Raw genomic sequence first — 23,802 nt, forward strand, 5'->3', positions numbered from 1 at the left:
TGAATTCCACGACCAGCTTTTATTTCTTTTTGACTTAACATTCATGAAGGTTCCTGGACATCTTTGGGGAGGGGACAAACTGCCCCTGCTACCACACTAATCTTCCTTCCTGCCTGGGCTCACAGCACCTGCCTGCTTAAAATTCTTCTGAGGCTCTTAATGTACTCCAGCATTCAGATGCCTTAACTTTGTACACAAAGGCCCTGCTTGCCAGTCCTGTCTCACCACTCCTAATCCCCCATGCAAAATAAAATACCCGATTCCAGAGAGAGAGAGAGAGAGAGAGAGAGAGAGAGAGAGAGAGAGAAAGAGAGAGAGAGAGAAAGAGAGAGAGAGAGAGAAAGGCAGAGACAGAGATAAACACAGAGACGGACACACACAGAGAGATGAAGAGACAGAGAGTGTTGTTTGACTCCCTTTCAGTTCCCTAAGGATCATCGCCATGACCCTGTGTTTTTACCTGGCTCTGCTCCACTCACCCTTAAGTCAGATGTTGCTAAAGCCTGAGTATAACCCATTTTTACCTCTGCTGCCATAGCAACCATACCTCGCTCTAGCCTAGCATTCACCACTGTACGTATAATTACCCCTTTAATTACCTCCTCCACCAGACCATAAGCTATTTAAGGGCCAGAGTCTCGTTTTGTCCACCCTGGTATCCCAACTACTTAATGCAGTGGCTTGCATGTAACAGAAGCTCAGAGTCATGCTTGAGATTTTATCTCTCCCTCAACGCTGGGCTGTTTTTCTAAAGCACACTAATTAATTTCACTTTAAATCTTGGGTATAATTTTTCAAACCCCATCTAGTCCTGACTGATTCCACATTAGATGCCTATATTTAATTTGTAGGAAGGAAGTCCTTAACGCACACCTGATCTGCTTAACTTTTACTATAACTTTACTGATATATATACCTGAACAACAAGACCAAATGGCCGTGATAGGCAGGGAAGCTTTCAAAGGAAGGTAACAGTGGATTGGCTAATGACGTTATGTGTTGTAGACATTTTTTAAATCCCAGCCCAAGGTTTCTACCTACCTTAGTTAGGTTCGAGGACAAGAGACGCACTCAGTCTTTGTATTTACAATATTCCTTAATCCCTACAAAAGCTGGGCAGATGCCTTGCCTCCGCGCTGGTAGAATCTACTTTCCTATCAAGAACTCTGAGTTATCACTTACTGCTTACTATGCTCCATCTGAGCTGTTCTTAACTCCAACCGACCAGCCCATCGGGCCACGTTTTTATGTCTCACTTAACCCATGGTGGCTTCTCTTCTCCCTCCTGCACTTTCTCTTCCTCCTCCACTTCCTCCTCCTCTTCCTCTTTTTCCTCCTCCTCCTCTTCTTCCTTCTTCTCCCCCTCCCCCAAGCCAGGGAAACTTAAACCCCACCTATGTCTCTTCTGCCCAGTTATTGACTGTTTGCATCTTTATTCACCAATCAGAAATAACTTGGGTCAGGGTCACAGGGGCTATGAGCGGACTCCAGATCTTGGGGCCCACACTTAGCAGTAGACAGCAAAAGGCAAAACTTCAACAATTCTGATTTAAAACACCAAAGTGAACATCACCCTCAGAGTCGATTTAAGCCGGTGAAGTTGAAGATAAAGCAAAAGGAAAGGACAAGAGTTCACAATCCAAGTATCTTGATATGTTTTTGCTTTTATTCTTTATTTCATTTACCATTACATTTAAAGTTTCCTTTGACCCACAGCCTTTAAAGACTGGTAAGAGACAGTTCATGGATCCCTTTTCTTTCGTGTTGTAATTACTACCATTTCAGAGAAAGTGTTTAGATATCTTCAGGCCTGACCCAGTCATGTATGTGTGTTTGGGTGGTACATGTATTCAGATGTGCCTGTACACGGAGGCCAAGGAACAGCACCCAGTGTTGTTCCTCAGGTGCCGGCCATCTTGGTTTATTAAGACAGTCTTTTCCTCATTGCCTCTAAATTGACAAGTAGGCTAAGATGGCTAGCCAGGAACCCCCATCACCCCATCATTAGGGTTAGAGATACTTGTCAACACACTCCGAGCTTTTCACTGGGTTCTCAGGAGCACGTTCGGGCCTCCATGTTTGTGTGGCGAGCACCTTATGGACTAAGCTCTCTCTCCAGTCTCTGGCACAGCCTCGACATCAGAAGCAGAAGTGTGAGTACTATCCCAGGCACCAACACCTAGGATTGGGATCCCGGCTCTGCCTTCTTGGGATTTCAATAAAATGGACAGGCACCATGGTACCCACTTTACAGGAATGAATTATATTTAAAACATGGAATATTACCTGACACTTCTTAAACCACACATATTCATGTGCTAAGGGTGGGAAGGCAGACTATGAAATATAACTGCTTGGAGAAACGATGTCCTTATCCTTATAATTAGAATGAAACTTGAGTATGAAATCATCAGATGCTATGGGTGAGATCATCCACAAGAAAGAAAGCGAGTCAGGCACTGCTGGGCATTGCCAGATGGGTTCTCCATAATCATGGGAAATTACCTCAAACTTCTCCCAACCTGTGTGAGGAAAAGAATTGCTGATTCTTTTTTTGCTATAAAGAAAAGCAGCTTTAAATAAAGCATGCTACTTCACTTAGAAGTAAAACTAATGTAAAAGGAATTCAGAAATTCCTATGACACTTTGTAAAAATAGCTTTATTTTCTTCCTGGGTATGAATGTTTTGCCTGAATGCATGTCTGTGCCCTATGTATGTGTTTGGTTCCTGTGGAGGTCAGAAAAGGGCACTGGACCCCCTGGAACAAGAGCTATAGATGTTTACGACTCACTGCATGGGTGCCGAGAACTGAACCAGGTCTTCTATAAGATCCACAAATGAACTTGAACTGCCGAGCCATCTATCTCTCCTGCCCAAAAATTGCTACTCATTTCAACACTTCATTTATTGCTTTCCCTAAAATGTACAATGTTGTTGCATATTTTGCTGTCAAAGTTTTAACAAATAAAAGTAGGCAATGTTTGCTAAGTGTTTCTTGGTTCAAGCGACAGATTTGCTCATTTTTGTAGATGTTAGTTGTAAAATGGTTCTCATTATCAGAAAGCTTTGTGCAAGATCGGAAACTTGTTTTCCAGTGATGACATTTTAAAAATGAATCTTTAATACATGTTTATTTGTTTCAACTAGTTTAATAAACTTTTAAGATATTTAATGGTAACTCATGGTTAATTGTTCTCATGTTGGTAATTTCCCTTAAACTGAAGTGTAATCATTGTAAATCCACTTAAGGTTTGCAATATTAATATGATCATTTTTGCGGCTTTTGTTTCTGACTCCTTTGCACTAGGAGCTGAGTTTTTGAAGGCCAAGTCAGCCTGTGCAGCTGGGATTTTAAAGGATCTAAACTGGCCACCCGGTGGCAGCTGGCTCCTGTGTTTTCTGAAGGGGCCACCAAGCCTGTTTTTCTTCATTTTAATACTCTTGAGTGGGAACTGTTGGCTGAGAGCAAGAGTGAGAAGCGGGCTATTTGTTTATCTTCGTTCTGCAGCCTTCCACTCTTCCACCCTTAGAATCTAGGCACACTTGCTGCTTTCTTGGAAGTTTTTTCCCAAAACACCTGAAAAAAATATACTCCATGAGCAGCGTAAATAAATAGAATAATGCCTGGACTTCTCTCAAGATCAAAGTCATTGGGTCTCAAGGTCCAGCCCTCAAGGGCTAAATACGGGATTCCAGGGGCGTGTAGGCATGCATAATAAATAGGTTTGGTACGGGAAACCCTCTGGATGTTACATGGGTCTTTGCTTTCACTCGTTCTTCTGAGCGAATGCTCCTCTTTCTCATGAGTCGGGTCATTTTACTCTGAAGGCATGCTGGAGTGAATCTGAGGCAGCTCTACAGCTTCTCTGCTATGGCTCCTGCCTCAGCAACAGAGGAAAGCCCTTCTCCTAGTAGCACTGTGACCAGAGACAGGGTGCAGCTATTTTAATGGAATAGTCAACTTCGCACATCATGCTGAAGCCAGTTTTCTGTTTCTGGGTGGGGAGTGCTTAAATGTGTGCTTTTTCATAGCTTCAGTCTGCCTCTGCAGATCTCTGACATTATTACCTAATGTCCCAGGCCCAGCAATCAGTCAAAATTGTCCCTTACTGAGGCTATGTTGGCCTATCTTCCTGTGCTATGTCAAAGAGTTGGCTTTTCAGACACTAAGTCTTGCTCTTGAGAAACAGGAAGATCTGCAGAGCTGGGATTTCACCCTCAAGTATGAATACAGAGCCTCTAGAAATGATGGGTAACTGTTAGTTTGAAGCCTACATTCAGATCTGTGCTTATAGGTCCCTGACACCTTCCCTTCCCAGGTCTTAAATATCTATTCCTGTGCTCGGTGCCTTGGTTTGCACTCCGTTTACTCTTCTTCTCTTAATGATTTCTCTAGGCTGATCCAAACCTATTCGGAAAATCAGTGTTTAGATTCAACCGAATTCAAGTAGTTTTGTTTTTTTAAATCATTCGTTATTAGTAATCTTGATTCATGAAGAGAACAGCTGAGTTGGAAAGGTCTGATTCCGTGGACTCTGTCCTGCCCTTTGTAGATTTCATTACCACCGTAACTGTGCTGTGGATGGGAAGCACTTTCTCCAAAATTAGAAGGAAAGCTGGGCCTCCGCCGTGGGCTTCCCTTAGTGACAGTTAAAGTCCAAGGTGGGCTGTGATTCATATTTCCATTGTTATAGTTGGCTCTTTTCTAATCCTTGGAAGAACTAAAGGGTTCGTTGGGTTCCTTATACTGCCTCATAGAGGTAAAACGGGTACCTTTAAATTTCAGATACATATACATGAAATAATGCTGTGACTGAAGCTTTAGCCCTCTAGTTGCCACAATGTGGAATTCTGGAAAATTTTGAAAGGACCGTGAGAGATTGGGGAGTATGGAAGAATCCCACTAACGGCTGTGGCTGTTGATTGCTTTTCATGGCCACACTTCAGTGTTTAACCGAGTATTTAGATAAACCTGTGCAAACCAGGTGAACACTTGGTTTGTAAGCAAATATCCCCAAAACACTGGTGGTGCTGGGAACACTGGCTCAAGAGCTCTAGCTTGTTTGGAAGGTGTTATATATTTTAAAGAAGTTGACAATGTGTTTTATCAGATAATTACAAGCCTTAAAATATCACGGCAATTTGGATATTTTTATGCTTTGCACCAAAAGGATCTACTGATAAATCCTGTATAACTGAAGTCATTACTGTTTGTGTAATCCCCAGATTAACTCCTGGGTTTGAGGACTGTGGTCACTCCACCATCTTCTTCCACTAAGGGCAAGGCCTCATGACTTCTCAGAATGTCTTCCTTTGGCAGCCGGAGTTAGGTCATGGATTGGTTGGCTTCTCCATGTGAGAGAAAGAGGGATATGAGAAGCTCAATGTGCTTTCAGTCAGATATTTATTGAGCACCTGGAAGCTGTTTCATACACAGGTAAAAACAAAAGGCAAACAGCTTCTTTCAAGGAGTTCGAGGCTGCCAGACAGGCCGCGGTAGCCATGCTGAATAGGTTTGGCTCTCTATGCCTCTCTATGCCTCTCCTCAGTTCTCTCAGGCAAGTTCCTTATTCCCTAGGACTTTACTTCCTGGGTAATCATTCTTCAGTCTGTTAGGAGTATTAAATTAATATACATGGAAAGCATGTTGAAGGTACCTGACACATAAAGCTGGCAATTACTATTGCTCAGAGTTATATGCACCCTGTTGGTCCATAAAGCACCCACCCCCAGAATTCACTTTCACTAGTAAGTGCGCTCAGCTTGAATACAGAAACACAGGCTTCTGGGCAGAATACAAATAAGCCTAGACATGAATTAAAAGCCAGGAAGCAGAGCAATGAATAATGAAGCAAAAGGTTTGCCCAGCCTCCTTTTAAGAAAATTGTGGGTTGTTAGTTGCTTAAGAGGGGAGGAGGCCATTGAGAATGGCGGTGTGAGCAAAGGGATGCAAGAACCGGCAGGATGTAGGCATGAGTCCACCGGTGTTGCTGGGTGGATCGGGGTCTTGCCTTTGGGTGTAAAACTGTTCCAGTAGTTAAGGTTGGGGAAAGTCCTTGGATGGGTACCCAAAGCTATCATAATTACGTGACACTTTTAAAGTCAACACCTTTCTGTTCAGGAAAACCCATTGTAAGTGCTCTTTAAATGGGGGTGCGGTGGGGGGAGTTATGCAAAACACTTTGCACAAAGCACCAAAGTTTAGTTTTGCCCAGACTGGCACGGTTGCTGGGGCAGAGGGGGCGGAGTTAATTTAATATAGTTGTTTAACCCGCGTACAGATCAGTAAACCTAATTGATCTCTCCGAAACTCTGGCCTAGGACGCTCGCTTTCCGGGCTTCTATGTCTCATCCGCTAGCCCAAGGCCTCAGCAACCTACGTGCGAGGCCAGGAGAGGCGACCAAGGCCGCTCCACGCATGCGTTAGAAGCCGCCCCAACTGCCCCCAAGGAGTCCTTTCTCCGAACAAAACTAGCGCGGAGCTACAGGGCTCCGCAACTTGCGTAGATATAATTTCTTCCAGTTCCGCCTGCCGGTGTAGCTCCCCCGGTGCCGCGGCTCTCCTACGCCAGGCGCGTCCGCGAAGTGGATGGCTGGACGCTGCGAGTGCGCCGCCGGCGTAGCGCTGATCAGGCCGAGGTGCGACTGCGCAGGGCACCCGAGAGGGCTGGGTGCGCCGCTGGCGTAGAGCTGAGGCAGCCAGGGTGCGGCTGCGCAGGGCGCCAGAACAGACTGAGTGCGCCGCCGGCGTAGAGCGCCGGCTCGCGCACTAGGCTCCGCGACGCAGATAGCGCAGGCGGCTTTGGAGAATACACGACTGGGTGCAGCCGGGGTTTGGTACCGAGCGGAGAGGAGATGCACACGGCACTCGAGTGTGAGGTAACTATAAAACCCCGATTTGTTTACATTCCCTCCCCCAGAACCGGCCCCGTGCGCGGCGGAGCCTGGGAGTCCCGGGACGGCAGGGGAGGCCGGGCTGGGGCTGGCACCGGGGCCTCCGGGCTGGGGCTCGTGTGTTCGCAGCTGCTGCAGGCGGTGGCGGCGAGCAGGAGAGCAGCGCGTGGGGCTGGGACCAGCCGAGTGCGCCGCGGGCGGCGGTGGGGACCCGTGTCCCTCGGCCTGCTGCGGGGACGCGGGGCGGGTGGCGCCTGTTGAGGGCTGCGCGGGCTTCCCGCGGCCGCCGTACGGGGACCCGGGACCCGAGGCAGGTCCCAGGGGCTCGTCTGCGGGGGGTAACGGACGGCGGCCGCTCAGCTCCGGGCCAACCGAAAAGGCTCGATGGAGCGCGCGGGAGCTGTGGCGCAGTCCACCGGTCCCCGAGCCCTGGTCGTGAGACGACCGTGGCCCGGCCGCGGGCTTTGTTCCCGGGCACCAGGGTGTAGGGCGGCGTGGGCGCGGTTGGGAGCGGAGGGAAGTGGCCGGCCCGCCGCGGGGTCCGCATCCGCTCCACGCCTCGCTCCTCCCTTGGGGGGTCTTCGGAACTCCCCAGCCTGGCGAGGCGTCGGGTGGCGTGACGTGGAAGGGCTTCCTGCGGCTTCTGAGAAGACGCGTTCACGTGGGAGCCTGTCCACATGGGCCGAGTTTAAGGAGCTGGGCACGTGGAAGAAATCTCACCGCAGGACGCCCCACCACCGATTTGGAAGGGTCCTTCACCAAAGTGTCTGCTCCAAGTGACACAAAGCATGAGTTAACAGACAGTACAACCTACCGTCTTCTAGAAACTTACATTTATGTCTCCATTGTTAAGTGCGGTAACTAGCGGGTGACAGGTTTCTTGTATGTTTTCTTTTTGGATGTGTATCTAACGATAATTAAGAAAAAAGTAATACAAGAGCTGGAGGCTTAGAATTGTAACAGTGCCGTTGGGAAGCCTAAACAAAGCAAAACTGCGGTGTACAGAGTAATGTCAGGATTCCCCTATTCTACACTTACCTTGTGAGTCATTTCTCCTGGACCTTGGGAATCCACCCCCCACACCCCCACTTCCGGTGTGCTTTGGACGTTACACCAGGGCGAAAGACATCAGTGAAATGCTGTGAAGGAAATAAAATGTGCTGGTGGGCATTTTTTAACATTTTATGTCTTCTAGACTGAAGGGTTTTTCATCGTGACTTTAGATAGGTAAGGATACATCTCTATAGTTGTTGATTTACCTTGAAACAGTTATGGGGAAACTACATGGTTTGATGGAGTAAACCATGCTTTAATAAAACATTAAATATCAACTGTACTGGCCTGCCTAATAATGACTAACTTTAAACTAGCAAGAATTAAAAACTATACTTGAAGGATTTAAGTGTTTTTGTATCACTGATTTTGGCCTAGAAACAGGAAGTTACTTCCTCACTAGAAAGTAACTGAATTTCAGTGGTTTTAATCTCTCCCCAAATTGACAAAACTGAATTCTTTCAACTAATCATGGTTAGGAACCCATGTTCAAGAATAAATGGTTTTGGCGCTACTTTGAAAGAGAATTTCTCGGGTGGTACATAAGGCACAGACATAAACCCAGCTACGGGGGACTGAGGAAGGAAGCTGGCAAGTTCGCGTCCCGGAGCTTGTCTTAAAAGTTAAGTAAAATAACTCAGTGGTAGGAAACTTACCCGGGGTTTGCACAAATCTAGGCTTAATCGTTAGTACTGCAGATAATGGAGATGTTCAAGCTTAAGTGTATGTATCACGAGCTATGCAAGTGAATACCCTTTTCACGAAGTGTTCAGGACCGGAAGTGTCGCCAACTTCTGGTTGTGAGTTGGGAGATACTTGGATATATTAAATAATGGAGAATTTCTTGGTCAAGGACCCAATTCTAAACATGAGTTCAACGTTTAATTTGTATGAGCCAGTGTACTTAGACCGAAGGTAATTTTACAACCTTTTCCCTGAGGTTGAGTTTGACCGAGGCCTATCAAGACACAATCCCTGCATTTTAGTTCCCAGAACATTGTAGATTTTATAACGAGGCGCTGCCTGCATTAGGTCTTCCTTCTTATAGCCTTAGTCCACTAATAGATTGTAAACTACTGTCCTCATCCCGCTTTTTTGTCCAGACTTTTGGTTTTTCTCAGTGCCGTCCCTGTGTAGCTCAGGTGTGCCTGGAACTCATAGATCACCTTCCTCAGTCTTTGAGGTTACCCTCGGCTCTCAGCAGACTTTAAACCCTGGTTGAAGTACTTTGAGAAGGCCTAATGTTTAGCATGCAAGCATTGCTCTAGGAAACCCCCAAACCTCCCTCTTTTTTGCCTGATAATTGATTAACCCTAGGATGATACTGAATGGTTTCTACTCCTTAGTCCTTTGAGAGGATACATCTTTTAAATTTGTAACTGATATGTAATAGCTGATTTGCCTTTTCTCCACTTCTTTCCTGTACTTACCTGTGTATGTTTTGGTTTCTTTACAAAGCCAGATTCCTGAAGCCTTTACCCGAATCCCTATGCCATGACACTTTCAGTTCAAACTCAGCATAGACTTAAAATCATTTGGGTAAAAATACTAGTCATCCATGTGGTGCCTACCTCAGAAGTGGAAGTACTGAGTTTTGTATCAAAAGGACTCTGTCACAGTGCTTTGGACCAATGTTAGAGAAAGACAATTGCAACTGGAAGAGAAACAGAGGCAATTAGAGCAGCTTTTGATCACAGTGATTTAATTTTAAGCCATCTTTCATTACAGTGTAATTCACATTAGAAATATACAAGAGGCTGGGGTGTGTCTTAGCAGATGACTTCCTGAATTCTATCTCTAGTCCTTAGAGCAAAATGAGTGAATACAGTCTCATATCCTCATCAGTCTTGTGTCTGAGTTGATTGCCCGGTACAATCCTCAACAGTTTGCTGCCCCCTAGTGTTCGCTTTGCTTTGACGTTTCTTGGCACCTGTCCTTAATTAGACTGCATTTCCATGGATGTACCTAGCTATGGCTTTCCACCAGCTGGTCACTGCTGCCAATAAGAAAGCATCTTCTTAAAATTGATTGTGATTACATTTAGTCCCCAGTTTTCCAAATATGGGGAAAATTGGATTGGCAGAATCACATACCCCCCGAAAGAGTGTGTAGGCTATGTTTGTTTTTAATTGCAAAAGCAGTTAAAATTAGGTAAGGGCTGGAAGTTAGCTTTGTATATGAACAGTTTCCTTTATCTAATCTGGGCTCCTTGTCTTGAAAAGAGTGGTAAACTTTTTGGCTTAATTTGTCCCATGTAACTTTTATGTTGTGCAGATAATAAAAGTTTGAAAATGTCAAATTCACATGGTGACTTTGTTTTAAAAATTAATTTTTGAAAAAAAAAGTCTCTAGGTTCTTATCATTAACACTAGACTTCTTCATCTTTTATGGTTCAGATATTGCCAATTATCAGTTTTCCAAAATATTTGTTTCTGTAAGATCTGTGGTTGGACCACAATCATGCTTAGATTTTTCTAAAATAAAATATTTCACTGGAACACTTAAAAGTATGTTCAATAGGTATAAAGCAGTATAAAACTGAAATAAGAAGGATTAAATAACAGCGAGGTTACTGAAATCATTCCCAGCTCACTACAACCATTATTATTTTCTACACTGCCACACAACAGTATAGAATGTTATTTGCATAATTATTTTTAATAGAACTACCCAAATACAGGAACTGGATACTTAATGAACTTTTTATTGTTAAAAAATGTTCTAACAGAATGCTTTTTTTCCCCTCCATCTTTATTAAATTGGGTATTTCTTATCTACATTTCAATTGTTATTCCTTTTCCCGGTTTCCAGGCTAACATCCTCCTAACCCCTCCCCCTCCCCTTCTCTGTTCCCCTCCCCATCCTCCCCCCATTACCACCTGCTCCCCAACAATCACGTTCACTGGGGGTTCAGTCTTGGCAGGACCAAGGGCTTCCCCTTCTACTGGTGCTCTTACTAGGCTATTCATTGCTACCTATGAGGTTGGAGTCCAGGGTCAGTCCATGTATAGTCTTTGGGTAGTAGCTTAGTCCTAGAAGCTCTGGTTGCTTGGCATTGTTGTTCATATGAGGTCTCAAGCCCCTTCAAGCTCTTTCAGTCCTTTCTCTGATTCCATTCTCAGTTCAGTGGTTTGCTGCTGGCATTCACCTATGTATTTGCCGTAACAGAATTCTGGCTCTAACAGAATGCTAACAGTAGCTCCAGGTTTATTCAAAAGTACAGGTAACTTCTGCCAGTCATTTTTTTTCCTTCTTTTTCTTTGCTTTTTTTGGGGAGGGGGTGGTTGTTTTTCTATTTTTTGTTTTTTTGTTTGTTGGTTGGTTATCTAAAAGTTAGTAGTAGAAGATTTTATAATTACTCACTTACATGAGTGTGCTTTATAGTCCCTTTAAAAGATACCTCGCTATTGAAAGAAGGGGAAATATCAGCTAATAGTCCTTGAATTAACATTTCAACAGCTCTAATTTTGTCCTTAGTTTACATTTAACTTTTAGAGAGGGCCAGTTCATTACAAGAAAGCTTTCAGGGATGAGACATGAATGAGAACGCCTTAGCACAGCACCCTTACTGACTGGAGTGTTCAAATTGCTAAGAACTGTAGCAGAGGCCACTTCATTCTTCATTCATCTCAGCCTTTAAAGTAGTTTATTTAGGATTCAGGCTGATTTTCATTCAATAGAAGAGAAAGTCTCAGTTGCAGTAAGGTAGTGAAGATCTATATCCTACACTGTTTGATGTCTTAACAAGACATTTCAGATGGGACTTTTAACAAACCCAGAGTATTTGTGAATTCACTGTCACATATATTGTGACCTTCGAAGTTTAAAATAGTTTCCCCTGAATTAGTTTCTGATTCACTGATTCTCTGGGGTGTTTGTTTTTATGTGGGTTAAATTGGGGCAGTGATGAGACAAATCTTGGGAACTGGCTTTGGATGTGGCTTGCTCATGCATGTCTGTCATTCATGGCTGCGGATGATAAGGTGTGTCACCGAGTGAGATGTGGTGGGGACAGCAGGCACACACTCTGCAGCTTTATTCCCACCAGTTTAAGTCTTCCAGTCCTTGGATCCATTCTTAATACTCCATCATTATTTTACTTGTTGCTCTGAAGTATTTCCTGGTAGAATACTGGATTAGTAAAGCGCTTGTTCAGATAACTCATAGCTAATTGAGAAGCTTTGAGGACTCGCCCTTCTGCATTTTCTACAGGAAAAATCGCACCTTTTTTTATGTTTGGGAGGTGGAAGGTAAGCTAGCATGTCCTGGAGGCCTGGGATGGGTTCCTACCTATCGCCACCGTAGGATTTTACATCCCCCATGTCTCCTAGTCTTGCTTCTCTAATGCAGAAAGTGAATGTGTCTTGTAACTTCTTTAGATCAGAAAATACATTATCTTTGTTTTTATGCCTTCTTTTTGCCTCTTTCCATTCCTTCTATTTCCTGTTTTGCCTTTCCTCTCTTTATTAAGCACCTCATAGTTGTATACTTAAAGGCTGTGAGCACATATTTTAATTAGCTCTAGATACTTCCTACTGAAGATTCTCTTACCTGTGTGCTATGTTAGACACATAGTCCCTTTATGAAGGAGACTGTGAAGGACCAGGTACATGCCATTAGTGATTTCTTCCTATGTTATAAAATGAGATCAGTAAAACAACAGAATTGTCTCTCACATAATTGTAAAGCCTCGTTTAATTTTAACAGTTTATATAAAATATGTAGCATCATATATTGTATGTGATATGTGAATGGTATATATACATATATACTGTTTATATACACATGTAAATGTATAGTATATATTACAGCTTATATATTTTATGTATACATTATATAGTATGTATAATATATACATTATATATGATATATTTTATAACACATATATGTATTCTTTTCCTGTAAACCTTTTTTAGAGTATAGCACTTGATAACATTTTAATGTTTAGAATATTTTTTGTTTTTACTATTTTTTTAAATTAGGATATTCGCAAGTGAGTAATCGAATGTACAGAGCAATTTAGTACAAGCAGCTCACTAAATGACTATGCACTTACACTGGTCATTTGGAACAGAAGCTTTGGAGCTTCACATCAGGTTTTCTTACTTTTTCTGTCTGATGCAGTTCCACGCACTTACCTACTACCAAATCAAAAGTTCATAGCAATTGAAACAAAAACAATTAACTTTATATACCTTTTCATAACATGTTCATTACCTGCGTTCTCTCCTCCTTGGAATAGATTTTCACTGTCGTTTTGCTTACTTTTTGTGGTGAGAACCGACCCGGAGCTTTGGGCATGCGATGACAGTGCCCTGCCGCTGAGCATGTTATTGGGTTGGTAATTTAGATTCCATTTTTGCAGCAGATTGCTAAATGCCTGAACTGAATCAATTGACTTTATTCAACAATTAGAGGACCCTAGTGGCTCAAAGAAACTGTAACAACGGTGAAAATCAATTGGCCCAAAACTTTGCTGGTAGAGAAGTAGCCCCATGTTGCCAGCAGTATCAGAACATCTGCCAGTCCTTGAAAAGCATTGCCTGGTATATCTGGTCACTGCCCTAACTCCTATCCTCATTTCTTGTGAATGGCAAGGTGGTGTAACATCAGGGACTGATACCATGGTGAAAAGGGAAAACACAGAGGGAAAGTAAAGATGGGTCCGTGGTGAAAATGTCTGCAGTGGTGGTAGCAAGAACAAAGGCCTCTCTTCCTGGTGATGTGTGATTTTGTAAGGAAGGCTGTGTGCACAGGGAACAAAGAGGAGTTGAAGCCTTTCCTGAAGAGTAGCAGAAGCCATACATTTCGGGAGCTTTGAAGTCATTTCAGTAATTGCTGACTGGAAGGCACCTCAGCCAGGGGGCTTTTGCTCATGTCAGGTATTCCTTGTAGATGTGTAGGAAAGCCAAGCAAAACCTAATGTTATCCTACAGTGTGTTTCAGGGTGCCGGAACAAATGATCAAAGTGCAGAGATCAAAGCAGGTTGTACAGATACTTAATAAGAAAGTAAATGTTTGTACATTAGTGAACACAAGAATACAATGTTGGGGTATTGTGCTGTTTGTTGTAGTTTTTGTTGGATGTGTTGTATAATGGGGTATCTTAAATCAAGACATATTTATAGTCTACTTTTTAAGTTATACAGAAGTCAAACACTGAATTATACTCATGTTCAGTGGACTCATCTACCATTGCCATGTGAATGAATCTCCTGGAAAGATTAAGAGATTACCTTACTGTGTTTGACTTGGTTATTTGAAGTTTTATTGGCATTCTAAACTGTGAACATGATTTGGGATGTTAGATAGCTGGTCACATGGGGTTACAAAAACAAACCATTGTACTGCTGGAGGATTCCGTTTCCTTCTGAGAACTCTATGCTGCAGTACTGTATCCTTAAATAACTCTAATGTTTGGGTGAGCCCCACCTTCTCCTGCTGCTCTTGGCTGTGCTAGTTGGGCCTGCATGTGCCCTTGTAACATTTTGATAAGTCTTTTAAGCCATTACAAAGGGTCTTTGTTTACTAGCTTTGTACTTTGTATATTTTAAGTCAAACATTAACCATATCACATCTAATAATGGTACTGTCTTACCTTGGTAGACCCATTTGCTTTCCAGAGCAGTTTTGGATGCTTTGTTAGTTTTCTTGGTAGATAAGCATAGACGTTATTGACTTCGTTTTGGTGAGGACAGTCAGTGGCGGCGCTGTGGTGAATAAGAAAGGTTTGTGGTTTGGTTTCTTTGATTTCTGGTCTGCAATACTTTGTATATATGATGCATCTAGTGAGTAAATCAGAAATGAGGATGAACTCCACGTAATACTACTGTTAATAACTCACACATAAGGAGCGTGCAAATAATGCAACATAGGAAGATAAAAACATAAAAATGTTGTATGAATTTTTGTTCATTTGTTCTTGGTTAACTATAAAACAAGCAAAAGTCAATACCCCCATGTTATAAGTGATGAGAAATAATAAGATGTTAACTATTTACCTAAGGACTCATAACTAGTAAGGCAGTCTAATCTTTAACAAATCTTTAGAAATTTTTAATTATAAATTCACTTTTATATGTTCATGTACATGGAGGTAGGGGTGTGTGTGTATGTGTGTGTGTATGTGTGTGTGTGTATGTGTGTGCACAGTACATGTGTAGAAGTCACAGGACGGCTTTGCAGAGGCAGCTCTTGGAGGTTCTGAGAGTCAAAGTGTGGTAATCAGCTTTTGCAGAAAGTACTCTGTCCTGTCTTGCTGGCCCTTCTAATGGACTTGACTCCTTGCCTGATCCTTACACAAGCTGACTCACTCCTCACCTTTTCTGCTCATAGAGTTTTGATCAAAAGAAGGAACCTACTTGTGTTTTCATGAAGAAGTACTGTGATGAAACCTTTTAAAATATACATTTTAAAAAATTTAAACTGTGGGTTCATTTTGTGAAGGGATTTTCACATCTTTACTAACAGTATTACATACTTATAGAATCCCAGTTGAGCAGTTTAGTGGTTTCTCTTTGAATTTCTACCTTCTTGCCTTTCAAAAAAAAAAAAAAATTGAGAACATCTAAAGGGTTAGCATAATGAATTTATAATACTTTCCTGGTAGTATTTATTACATGTGTGTCTATGAGAAAGAACTGGGATGGGCTACTAACTGTATTCTTCAAAAATATACTCTGAAATGCTTTTTATACCCCCTGTTTAATTTTTAAAAATGAAATAATTAGGCGACATATAGAGTTTATGTCAAGTTGATTGCCCTATCCAGAAACCTAGTGCTAGAAATAGGATTCTTTAGTATTTACTAATATTTTTTCCTATGTCAGTCACATTAGTATCTAATTGAATGACCTTTTTGTTTATAATGTTTATATTGGCTAAATGTTATTAGATGATTTCTTTTCCCTTTAAAATAGTTCTATCATGTACTAGATTAGTCACGTTCCTCGTGTCCCATCCACATTCTGGCTATGGTATGTGAAATAATAATGTGGTATAATTATGTGGTAGAAAGAGGCCCTGCTGTCCGGTGAGGTCCATGCTGCAGTCTTGAAGTCTCGCCTTCATTGGAGGGTATGCCTTCAGGGGTAATGATTCTCTAGGGCATTTTATCTTTAATTTCGTACACTTAATGTATTTGTGTAGAATAAAATATCAGATATGTGTAAAGTATCTTATCAGAAAGTTTATGAAATAGCAATTAAGTGTATAAGGTGCTCTGTATGATTTGCCTGAAAGATTGCAGTCTGTACAACTTGATGTTATCTAGTTTAAAAACCTCAATAGAATCACTAGTTGAACAAATTGGTAAGTCTTTATGGAAGAATGTTGTATCAAATGTCCCAAACTTTCTCTTTTCTGTAAATTGACAAGAACCATCTTTATTATGTACACATTTTGATTCATGTTTGCATTGTAAATCGGGCCGGTTAACATTGATCTTTCCAGTGAGTAAGAACTCCTGAAAGGCAAAGTCTGTCTTGCACAGGGTCTGCCGAGTCTGCCTGTGGCCTTTCCACCATAGTGCTTGTTGCTGACCTGAGCAACTGGCCTTAGTTCGTGTAAGGATCTGGGTAGATTTTCTCTTACTAACTGTGTTCTGTTAAGCAAGGCAAGTAATATCTTTTCCTTCTCTGACTAAAAGTGTTTTTGGCCATTTTTTTTTTTGTATTTTTTTTTAATAAGAGTACATGTAAAACATGGTGACAGGTTTTTTTTTTTAATAGCTTTAACATTTAATCATACCGGTCTCTTGGTTTTGATCTGGCCTGAGAGTCTATACGAGCACTGTGGAAAGCTGACTGGAAGGTGTTGTGGGAATAGAGGAGCCGTCTTTATAACTGCTGGATTTTAAACTATTTCAAGATAAATTAAAAAAAAATCATCTGTGCAAACTTTCTAATTTTTTTTTTTATTTTTTTGGTTTTTGATTCAGAGTTGAAGTCTATATTCTTTGGAAAGTCATTTAAATGTAAGCATTGGTTGAATGACAACACCATGGCTAGTATAAAAGTCACTGTTCTCATGAAGTGAAAAATACTCATGTGACCAGCACGCAGGTAAAGAGATAACTTAATAATGATCCAGGGTTAGGGCATAGCCAAGTGTGACCACAGCTGTACTGTCCAGTTTGGATAGTAAGTACACAAGGACATTAATGGACTTCATTTTTTTTTTCCTTTTCATCCAAAGCAAAAAATTGGGTTTTGGGATATTTTAATTGCACAATAATGAAATTGCCTCATTATAAATTAACCTTAATTAGAAATTATGCAAGGATGGAATATTTAAACGTTGGATTGTGATGCCGTATGCCAAATCAACACTGAAGCATGAACATAAATTTATGGTGACAGCTGCTAGGTAATTTATTGTCAGAGCGCATCCTTGCATTTCGGGTCCAGTAGGATTGTATATGTCTGTGCAGTAGGCTTGTGAACTGTCTGTGCAGTAGGATTGTATATGTCTGTGCAGTAGGATTGTATATGTCTGTGCAGTAGGCTTGTGTACTGTCTGTGCAGTAGGCTTGTGTACTGTCTGTGCAGTAGGATTGTATATGTCTGTGCAGTAGGATTGTATATGTCTGTGCAGTAGGCTTGTGTACTGTCTGTGCAGTAGGATTGTATATGTCTGTGCAGTAGGCTTGTGTACTGTCTGTGCAGTAGGATTGTATATGTCTGTGCAGTAGGCTTGTGTACTGTCTGTGCAGTAGGCTTGTGTACTGTCTGTGCAGTAGGATTGTATATGTCTGTGCAGTAGGATTGTATATGTCTGTGCAGTAGGCTTGTGTACTGTCTGTGCAGTAGGATTGTATATGTCTGTGCAGTAGGAGTGTATACTGTCTGTGCAGTAGGATTGTATATGTCTGCAGAGCTAGCAGAAGTCAATTATAAAATTAATACTCTCAACATTTAAAGTCTGAGGAACTCTAAAACAGAGACAGAGACATAATGGAATATTTTTTAAGGTACAGCCAAGTCCTCTGAAGGTGGACTTATATATTTAAGGTGGAGTAGTATATGACCTTGTCTGATATTTCCTACATTCTTTTTTCTACCCTACAGATACTCTTTGTAGTTAAAAGATTCTCAACTTCCATGGAATGCTTAGGAAGTTCCATAAACTGTAGGTCCAGCTGGCTTGCCCAGCCTCCATGTTGAGGCTGGTGACGGTTGTGTTTTCCAGGTTGAAAGGAAGAGAAGTTGATGAGTACAGCATCCACTTCCCCGGCTGTGAGAGTGAATTTCTGAACCTGGTGTTTTCTTTTTTCTCTCTTCCCATTGTCTGAGCAAGCATCCATCCATGGAGGGCTGATGTTTCTGAATAACCAGAGCAGAGAAGCCCTACACCTGAAACAGTCATAGACTGTTGTGACAGAAAAGAACTTGCCGATTCCTTCTGGGCAAGGATCTCTGCAGAGCCTCTGAGCCTGTTCAGATGACGCTGCACACACATCTGCAACCTTAGCACTGAAGTGGCTCCTGGGTCACTTATCTTCTTATACCTGTTAATCTCTCTTGAATGTGGTAACTTAGAGGCGCAGGACTGGAGTCTTTGCAGTATATTGGATTCTTTACACAATTATAAAGAATAGTGATAGATGTGTCAACATAAATCTTATGTATACTCTGCATAGGCACCATTCATTTGGTCTTTTCTAATATACACTTATTAACACTGGTTCCCATTCAGTGAACAGAGAGAAAATGTATCAGCTGAATGGATAAACTCAGACCGTCACCTTATACTAGTATCTCAGTTGGAACCATGAGGCACCCGTAGGGAGTGTTATGGACAGAGAGGAATGGGAATCTTCTGCTAAATAATGATTGCTAAACATCCATAGCCTTTTATTTTCGTTAATGTACAAGTAAAATTAATTTGATTCTTATCCAGACCAAACAATTTATCTCTGAATTATTCTCTTGAACATTTCAGTACTTATAAAATAAAGACAAAACCCATATGGTTATAAAAGTAATTAGTGTCCTCATTGGGTTCCATAGGTTACTGTTTCCTCAGAAATCTTTCTCATTTGAACATTAAAATGTCTAGGAGGGGGAAAGCTATATTAAATAAATAGCAGGATTTGTTTTGACTTTGCTAGCAGAGGATACACAGGCCAGGGAGCCTGTTGTTTTGATTAGCATGCCCCCACCACAAAACACCTCTGCTGCTCATCCTGCTGTGTTTGAGAATCTGAAATTCTATCCCTCCTTTTCATGGAATATTTAAATTTAATCCTAAAGCCTATGGCATTTTCTTTAATCCAGGTTTGGTTATTACTGCCTAGATGTAATCAGATATCCAGAGTTGTTGACATCCTGATCTTGCTAATTTTCAGTGAGTCCTTATATTACTTTCCTAAAGCTTCTGTAACAGAATGCCTCAAATTCACAACGTAACCAACAGTGCTTTATTGCCCTACATCCCTGGAGGCTAAATAAGGTGGAAACCCAGGTGTCACACACAGGCTGTCAGGAAAGTTAAGGAGAACCCTCAGTTGCCTATTTGTCTTTTACTTCCGGTAGTTTGCAGGTCTTTGGTGTTCTGTGACTACTAGTCACATCACTAAATTAAACATTTTTTAATAGCGATCTTATCAATGAGACTATGAAATTGAAGTGTTTGGATTAAAAGTCAAATCTCATTGTAGCTTTGGAATTAGCAATTTGCATTTAATTCTCAACTCCTACTCATCACAGATAGTTCAACCTGATATATTAGGACAATTATAACCATTGATTGACTACAGTAGAAGTGTTCGAGAATTTACTGGTATAAATCATTAGGCCTCAAATTTTAACTAGTTTGTATCAGACTCAGAAGGAAAACTAGACTAAAACATTGTTTACCCATAACCAAGATGTTGATGTACCAGGTCTGAGTAGGGTGTGATAACTTCTAACCCCAAGATGATCTCGATGTGACTGCTGAAGCTAGCTCACAACTACCCCTTTGTTAAACCACTGGGTCAGGCTCTGTATTACGCAGGAAAACAGTGAACATGTGTCCTGTCGTCCTACATTAGTGGATGTTAACAGTGTTGTCATAGTGCTTCAGAGCATCTCCTCTCATTTCTTTTTGAAAGATAAAATCTTAGGAACTGTTGAATGTGAGTGCTCCTTCCACTGATGGTTTCCTTCTTTCCTTCCTTGAAAGGGAGCTGCTCTGCTCCAGAGTGGAATCTTCTCTGCTCTGTCTAGCTACACACGTTCATCTTAAAAAGGAAAGTTTTGTTTTGTTCTGCGTTTCAGGCATTTTCTTTTTCTTTTACTTTTTGAGATAGGGTTTCTCTATGAAGTGCTGGTTCTTCTGGAACTAGCTCTGCAGACTAGGCAAGGCCTCAGAATCATAAAGCATCTGCCTCCTGGGTGCTTGGAATAAAAGAAATGGCCACCACCACCCAGCATGTATTTTAGCATGTCTTAAACCACCTATACATGACATACAGCATGAATTTTCTGCTCCCATCTGCTCATGATAGTCATCTCCTAGAGCATGGTTTGCTTTTTGAAAGATGCTAATAAGTTTTATCAACTCTTTGAGAATCTCATCCAATGCATTTTGATTTTATACACCCCCTTCTCCACTTCCTCTCAGAATCACCCAACCTCTACACTCACGACTTGCTTGCTTATTTCTTTGTTTGGAACAGAAATCCTTACATTTTTTTTTCTTTTATTGGATTTTTCTAATTTGCATTTTAATTTTATCCTCTTTCCCAGTTTCCCTTCCCAAAACCCTCTATCCCATCTCCCTTCCCCCTGCTTCTATGAGGGTGGTCCCCGACCCACCCACTGCCTCCCGCCTCCCCACCCTGGTCTTCCCCTACACTAGGGCATTGAGCCTTCACTAGACCAAGGGCTTCTCCTCCCATTGATGTCCAATAAGGCCATCCTCTGCTACATATGCGGCTGGAGCCATGGGTTCCTCCATGTGTACTCTTGGGATGCTGGTTTAGTCCCTGGGAGTTCTAGGGGTTCTGGTTGGTTGATGTTGTTCTTCCTATGGGGTTACAAACCCCTTCAGCTCCTTTCTCTAACTCCTCCATTGGGAACCCCATTCTCAGTTGATGGTTGGCTGTAAGCATCCATCTCTGTATTTGTCAGGCTCTGGCAGATCCTCTCAGGAGACATCCATATCAGGTTCCTGTCAGCAAGCACTTCTTGGCATCAGCAATATTGTCTGGGTTCGGTGACTGTAAATGGGCTGGATCCCCAGGTAGGGCAGTCTCTGGATGGCCTTTCTTTCAGTCTCTGTTCCACACTTTGTCTCCATATTTCCTCCTGTGAGTATTTTGTTCCCCCTTTTAAGAAGGACTACAACATCCATACTTTAGTCTTCCTTCTTCTTGAGCTTCATGTGATCTGTGAATTGTATCAGGTATTCCAAGCTTTTGAACTAATATTCACTTATCAGTGAGTATATACCATGTGTGTTCTTTTGTGACTGGGTTACCTCACTCAGGATATTTTCTAGTTCCATCCATTTGCCTATAAATTTCATGAAGTTGTTTTTAATAGCTTAGTAGCACATTTTCTGTATCCATTCCTCTGTTGAAGGACATTTGGGTTCTTTCCAGCTTTTGGCTATTATAAATAAGGCTGCTCTGAACGTAGTGGAGCATGTGTCCTTGTTATATGTTGGAGCATCTTTTGGGTATATGCTCAGGAGTTGTGTAGCTGGGTCCTCAAGTAGTACTATGTCCAGTTTGCTGAGGAGCCACCAGACTGATTTCCAGAATGGTTGTACCAGCTTGCAATCCCACCAACAGTGGGGGAGTGTTCCTCTTTCTCCACATCCTTGCCAGCATCTCTTGTCACCTGAGTTTTTTATCTTAGCCATTCTGACTGGTTTGAGGTGGAATCTCAGGGTTGTTTTTATTTGCATTTCTGTGATGACTAAGGATGTTGAACATTTCTTTAGATGCTTCATGGTCATTCAATGTTCCTCAGTTAAGAATTCTTTGTTTAGCTCTGTACCCAATTTTTTAATAGGGTTACTTGGTTTTCTGGAGTCTAACTTCTTGAGTTCTTTGTATATATTGGATATTAACCCTCTACCAGATGTAGGATTGGTAAAGAACTTTTCCTAATCTGTTGGTTGCCATTTTGTTCCATTGACAGTGTCCTTTGCCTTACAGAGGCTTTGCAATTTCATGAGGTCCCATTGATCTTAGAGCATAGTCATTGGTGTTCTGTTCAGGAACTTTTCCTCCGTGCCCATGTTTTCCAGACTCTTTCCAACTTTGTCGTCTATTAGTTTCAGTGTATCTGGCTTTATGAATAGCTCCTTGATCCACTTGGACTTGAGAAATATCCTTAATTTTAATGAAGTCAGTGACACCAATTTTCTCTTTTTAGTGACTTCTGTCTCCTATCTTGAAGTTTTTAGTTTGTCAAGTAATTTTTGTAGATCTGCACTTTCTAGTTACAGTGGTCAGTAGTCACATGGGACTGTTGGGCCCTTGAAATATGCTCGGTCTGAATTAAGATGGGCTATACGTCATATTGGGGTAAAATACATGGTATCAATTAGGATATAAAATGAGTTCGCTAGAGTGTAATATGAAATTACTTTCACATGTATGCCTAGAAAAGGTTAAAATAGCAGAGTTGGCTCACATTGCATGTCTAGATTCTAGAAGCGTGCTTTTCAGTAGAACTTCCTGTCGTGATGATTGTGCTCCACGTCTCTGCTGCCGAGCCTGGGACCCTTAGCTACGTGTGGCGGGACAGCATTTTCAATGGCTGTGATAACCGAGAAACTGAATTCTAAATTCAAATTCAACTCAGATTTGAGTACCACATTCTCCTAACTGACTTTTTGGACCCCCTCCTGTTTAAGCTTTTCTTGTCTAAAATTTAGCCTCCTGTGTTTATCTGTAGTTGATTCTGTCTGTGGTGTTAGATAGAGGTCAACCAGGGTATTTCTTCCTTTTATGTGCAAGTTGAGCCACTACCTTTTGTTCCTTTGGTATATGCCCTTTTTCTTTTTACATTTTTAATTTTTAAACTCTTGTCCGCCCCCATTCCCACACCCACACAGGCTTGTTATGGCTATTCTTGCCTCCGACTGTTTTCACATAAATATTAAATATAGCTCATTGCTTCTTACACAGAAACTTCCAGGATTTTGATTGAGATTGTATTGGATCCATAGTTCACCTATTCATAAGCCTAGCATAGCCATGTATTTACTTAATTTTGTCCAATAATGTGTGACATTTTTCTATAGGCCTTATATAAGTTTTATTAGATTTATGCCTAGATATTTTTGCTATTAATAATGTTATTAGTTACTAGTTTCTTGTTCTAGTTCTTCTGGTTATAGAAATATATTTGATTTTTAGTTACTCTTACATTGAGCAACTATAGAAAATTAAGTTACTCTTGGATTTTTATTGTATCCAATTCTAAGCATTTGTGAATACTGAGAAAATTTTCCTGATTTTTGAAACAATTTTTCTCATTTTTAAAAGATTACTTGTGGGTATCTGTGGATATCTATGTGTGAGTTAAGTTATCCATGGAGGCCGGAAGAAGATATTAGATTCCCCTGGAGCTGAAGTTACCGCTGGTTGGAAGCTGTGTGATTCTGCAGCCGGTAACTGACTTGGGTCCTCTACAGGAGTAGTCTGTGTACACTCTAACTGTTGAGCCATCTTTCTAAACCCCATTTCAGTCATCTAATTTCTTCCCGTATTATTGCCCTAAGCAGGACCTCAGTGTGCAAGAACCAGCAAACCTCGTTTTTTAAAGGACCAAATAGAAAATAAGACAACAATAAAAATGTGCATGGAGACTTTGGTATTTCAAAAGTAGTCAAAGTAGTCCCGTGTTTTGATA

At 41.5% G+C, this 23,802-nt stretch overlaps 1 protein-coding gene across 3 annotated transcripts in view; it reads left to right on the plus strand.

Annotated features, from left to right (window-relative positions):
- The window catches only part of Slc39a10 (solute carrier family 39 member 10), a 123,474-nt gene that overhangs the window by 67,860 nt on the left and 31,812 nt on the right, over window positions 1-23,802 (plus strand). The window contains exon 1 of one of the 3 annotated variants that reach the window (NM_001108796.2): window positions 6,293-6,880. The exons of the other annotated variants lie outside the window; for them this stretch is intronic. The gene's annotated coding sequence lies outside the window, so the exon portion shown is untranslated. Of the gene's footprint in view, window positions 1-6,292; window positions 6,881-23,802 lie in introns of those variants that run through there. 3 annotated transcript variants of the gene reach the window in all.

Source organism: Rattus norvegicus, chromosome 9, assembly GCF_036323735.1.
Source record: "Rattus norvegicus strain BN/NHsdMcwi chromosome 9, GRCr8, whole genome shotgun sequence".
In the NCBI taxonomy this organism is placed as follows: Eukaryota; Metazoa; Chordata; class Mammalia; order Rodentia; family Muridae; genus Rattus; species Rattus norvegicus.